This window comes from Jaculus jaculus (assembly GCF_020740685.1).
Source record: "Jaculus jaculus isolate mJacJac1 chromosome Y unlocalized genomic scaffold, mJacJac1.mat.Y.cur SUPER_Y_unloc_3, whole genome shotgun sequence".
Lineage (NCBI taxonomy): Eukaryota > Metazoa > Chordata > Mammalia > Rodentia > Dipodidae > Jaculus > Jaculus jaculus.
This window is the reverse complement of record NW_025423388.1, coordinates 1040403-1045350: the sequence shown is the minus strand read 5'-3', so window position 1 is coordinate 1045350 and position 4948 is coordinate 1040403. Positions and strand designations below refer to the sequence as shown.

Genomic DNA, 4948 nt, shown 5'->3' with positions numbered 1-4948 from the left:
GCGGTAGCACGATAACTACAACGCAGTAATCTTTATTATTAATAAAATCCTTATTGACTATAAAAGGAGTCAGACCCGAGAAGCAAGACAAGTAGGTGTTATTAGGAGCCTTTGTATAAGTGGATGTTCTGTTGATAACAATAGTCTGATTACAGACTGATATGAGTGAATGGGGGGGGGCAACATTTTAGGGCCAACAAGACAGAGTCCAATACCTGAAATGGAACTAAGAGTAAGGCCTCCATCTGGGGCAGCATGCCAAGGCAGGCCATCTGTGTCATTAGTAAATATAGGGGTCATAAGCATCGCAACACCCTCATAAAAGGGAGGTGTAGGAGAGAAGCAGATCCAGCATTCTTGGTAATCGGGATTGCTAGTATTATGAATAGCTTCTAGGGAGGCGTTTACTAAAGAAACAATGAGATCAGCTGAACTTGGGAGTCCCGCAGGGATGGAGGGTTGGAACAAGGTATATTTTTGAGATAACTGAGTAACAATAGGTGGTGTGGTAGACCTTGAGGAAACTGTTAATTTGGGTCTGGCTGGTTTGAGTAAGAAAGGGTTTGGTCCTATGGCTGCAGAAATTTTATTGGGAATAGCTTTGAGTAACTTGATTTTAAAAGTGAGCCCAGAGTCTTTTCTTTCTCTATAGATTCGGAGTCCCCATTCAAATCCTTGGCTGGTCCAATCGTGTTGTCTGGCTCGGGAATTGAATTGGATTAGTAGGGGACTACACCAGCCACCTGTAGGGGACTGGTTGGGATCACAGAGTCTTACTAAGTCCCAAGGAGAGTGGTTGGGTGTTGCTTTAGGGTGTACCCATTTCCTTTTTACCGAGATATAATCCCAGGAAGAGGAGGGCTTCCAATAGGTGTCCCCAGTAGTTTTGCAACCCCAGGAGGCACAAAAATAATCACCAGCCCATCCAAACTTGTAATTAAGGGACTTATCTCGGTGGGCTCCTGGGCAGACATAAACACCTTCCGCTGCACCATGAAGGTGGCTTCTTTCGCCAGTGTTTCTACAGCCGGGGAAATCAAGGCTGCGTCTGGCCAATTCAGGTGCCTTGTTGTTGGGCTGAGGCCATAGTTCCTCTGCCGTGCCCCAATCAGGGTGTGCTCCAAGGGCAAGGGCGCAGAGATCCACTTCTAGATGCGGCCATTGGGGCTGGGATCCGACCGAAGAGCTAGAGTTAACATTATCTCCGGCCTGGTTTTCAATGATCCAAGTGTAGTTATAAATTTGATAAGGGGAAGGGGTACTTACCACCAGCCGGGTTACAAGTAGAAATGAAAGAATGCCAAGGCTGAGCATCTTTCTGTAATTAAGCACAATTAAAATCTTTCTCAGGGGTTTCCCTGGGAGAATTAATCAATTTTATTAGTCTCTCTGGGAGCCATCTAGCATTTTGTTCTTTAGCGTCATATATGCAAGCATGTCCTTTCCCCCAGATTAACACAGGATCTGGGCCGGACCATTTGTGAGTTAATGGATCCTTCCATAATGCTTGAGCATAATTATTTGATGTAGAAGGGTGCCAAAATCTATCAGTCGTGGATTTACCATCTTTATCAAGGGTCAGGAAATTTAAAACAAACAAAGCATGGTTTAATAATGTTTTGGGATTTGCTGCCTGGGAGTATAATATTCCTCCTGAGTGTTGTAGCTTGGAGAGCATATTTTTAAGAGTTTGATGTGCTCTTTCTACTATACCTTGTCCTTGTGGATTATAGGGAATACCAGTAAGATGTTTTATTTTTAATTGAGCACAGAATTGTTTAAAGCTAGTGCTGGTATACCCAGGGCCATTGTCTGTTTTAATAACTTTTGGCAATGGCATAAAGGCAGAGCAAGCAAATATATGATTAATAACATTTTTAGTAGCTTCCCCCGTCTGAAGGGAAGCACAAATAAATCCACTAAAGGTATCTATAGACACATGGATATATTTTGATTTGCCATAGGGAGAATGATGGGTGACATCCATTTGCCATAATTCCCCTTGTGTAAGACCATGAGGATTAACTCCCAAGTGTGGCTCAGGCAAAAATGTTATACAGCCCTGGCACTGGCGGACTATCTGTCGGGCCTGTTCTCGGGTGATAGAGAACATCTGTCGGAGAGTTTGGGCATTAAGATGGTGTAACCGATGTGTCTCTTGTGCCTGAGATATGGGGTCAGGTGGGGTGACCATTCCCATTAGGATAACAGAACTATTTTGAGTTGCCTTATCCACAAGGTCATTTCCTTTACTTAAGGGTCCAGGAAGACCAGAATGTGCTTGAATATGTCCTACAAAGAAAGAGTGAGTTCTGGCCAGGATTAGTTGTTGAAGTTTAGCAAAAAGAGGGGAAGCATTGGTAGAGGGATGGATGTAAGGGACCGTCTCGAGCAAAGGGACTGAGCTGGCTACATAGGCGCTGTCAGTATAAAGGTTAAATGGGTGATTGGAGAGAGTCTCAAAGACCTGTATAACAGCAACCAATTCCACAAGCTGTGCTGAAGAATGTTTAGTTTGGACTTTGGAGATTTTTCCATTGATGTTAAAGGCTGCAATTCCAGATGAAGAACCATCAGTAAAAACTAACATGGCTCCAGGAATGGGAGAAGTTTTAGTCTGTTTTGGGAAAACAATGGACTGTCTATAAAGGAATTGAATTAGTCTGTCTGAAGGATAATGATTAGCTATTTTGCCTTGGAAGGAAACACAATCAACAGCCCATTCATCAGAAGACTGTACTAGCCATTGAACCTGGGAGGCGCTATAAGGCACACTAATGGTGTCTGGGTCTTTTCCAAAAAGTTTAAGAGAACTTTCTCTCCCAAGTTTTAAAACCTGGGCAACCAGGGAGGGGTAGGTAGGCAGAATTTTTGGGGGGGGGGTATCAGGTAAATGGATCCAATATAAAGGCTTAGTTTGCCATAAAAGACCGGTGGGTGTAAAGGTTGTAGGGAGAATAAGTAACCATAACGGGCAGGTGGGAGAGAAGTATTCAATCTTTTGTGCCTGAATGGCCTTTTCAACAATTTGTAAGGAATTTTTAGCCTCTGTAGTAAGCTCTCGAGCAGAGGAGGGGTCAGAATCCCCTCGCAAAATATCAAACAAGGGTTTAAGTTCTCCAGTAGTTAATTTTAAATAGGGTCGTAACCAATTAATGTCCCCCAAGAGCCGTTGGAAATTGTTAAGTGTTTTTAAAGAATCTTGTCTTAACTGGATTTTTTGAGATAGGATTTTATTGGAGTGTAATTCAAATCCAAGGAAAAGGTGGGGAGGATGGACCTGAACCTTCACTGGGGCTATTTGTAGTCCGAATTTTTGGAGTATAAGGATTAATTCTTGTCCCACCTCATATAATTTTGTTGTCTCTGGGCCTGTTAATAAAATATCATCCATGTAATGAATGCTATATAAATTAGGATATTCAAGCCGAAAAGGATCTTTTTCTAAGACACTGAGTAAGACTGGCTTGTGTGCCAGCGGACTGGATAGACCGGGGCCCTGCGAGAATTTCCTGGGAAGAAGCATCACTGGAAGCTTTGCTGACAACCAAGGATGGCAAGCAAAGGGCCCTTGGCCTCTGCGTCTCCTGAAAATTCCAGCTCAGGGGATCCCAGCGGGAGTAGTAAGGGCCCTGGCGTGAATGGAAGGCAGGACAGCACCTTTGAGTGCAACGTATGCCTGGACACAGCCAAGGACGCCGTCATCAGCCTGTGTGGCCACCTCTTCTGTTGGCCGTGTTTACATCAGTGGTTAGAGACCAGACCTAACGGGCAGGTGTGTCCAGTTTGCAAAGGGGCATCAGCCGGGACAAAGTCAGCCCACTCTATGGCAGGGGCAGCACCGGTCAGCAGGACCCCAGAGAGAAGACCCCTCCTCGTCCTCAAGGCCACAGGCCAGAGCCGGAAAATAGAGGGGGATTTCAAGGATTTGGATTTGGAGATGGTGGATTCCAGATGTCATTTGGAATTGGGGCATTTCCATTTGGTATATTTGCCACAGCACTTAACATAAAGGATGGACGGCCTCCCCCAGCTGTCCCTGGGACACCCCAGTACGTGGATGAACAGTTCCTGTCACGCCTTTCCCTGTTTGTAGCCCTGGTGATCATGTTCTGGCTCCTGATTGCCTAGGGCTGGGCTCCGTCCTGTCTGCACCCATAGCAAAGCCTCTGGACTGGTGATGTGCCACCCCCGTTCCTGGTGTTTGGCTTCCTGGCTACTCCTGACCCCAGAGTCGGATCAGAAACACGTCAAGGAGTCTGTCCTCTCCCTTAGAGCTGCGGAACTCAAGATCAGTTGATGAGGACCCCCAAGTTTCACCACTGCGTAAACAGTCCTTTTGTCACCTCAGGCCTTGGTGTTGAGTCCCCCCTCATGGGCGGCAATGTGAAGTCCCGTTCATCGAGTTCTATTCATGAAGTTCTGAGTAGACACAGGGAAGTGATTGGAAAGAAGGAAACAAATTGTCTTTACCCTGAGTTTTATGTTACGGAAACAGAGGGATGAACTAAACGGTATTTATGGAAAATTACTTTTATCTCTTTAAATACCCCTTAATAAGTGGCCACCAAAGTGGGCTGCTTCTACAGAGACGGTCCCTTCCGGATTCCAGTGCTGGTCTGTCTGTCTTCCCCTCTCTCGGCAGAGACATAAGAAATTGCTTGGGCTGGAGAGATGGCTTAGCGGTTAAGCGCTTGCCTGTGAAGCCTAAGGACCCCGGTTCGAGGCTCAGTTCCCCAAGTCCCACATTAGCCAGATGCACAAGGGGGCACACGCCTCTTGAGTTCGTTTGCAGTGGCTGGAGGCCCTGGCATGCCCATTCTCTCTCTCTCCCTCTATCTGTCTTTCTCTCTATGTCTGCTGCTCTCAAATAAATAAATAAAAAATGAACAAAAAAATTTTTAAAAAAAGAAATTTCTGTCCTGGGAAGACCATAATTGCATCAGCT

The 4948-nt window shown here is 45.5% G+C and overlaps 1 pseudogene; it reads left to right on the top strand.

Annotated features, from left to right (window-relative positions):
* Window positions 1-3535: 3535 nt before the first annotated feature.
* On the top strand, window positions 3536-4279 carry LOC123457216 (annotated as a pseudogene).
* The last annotated feature ends 669 nt before the right edge of the window (window positions 4280-4948 follow it).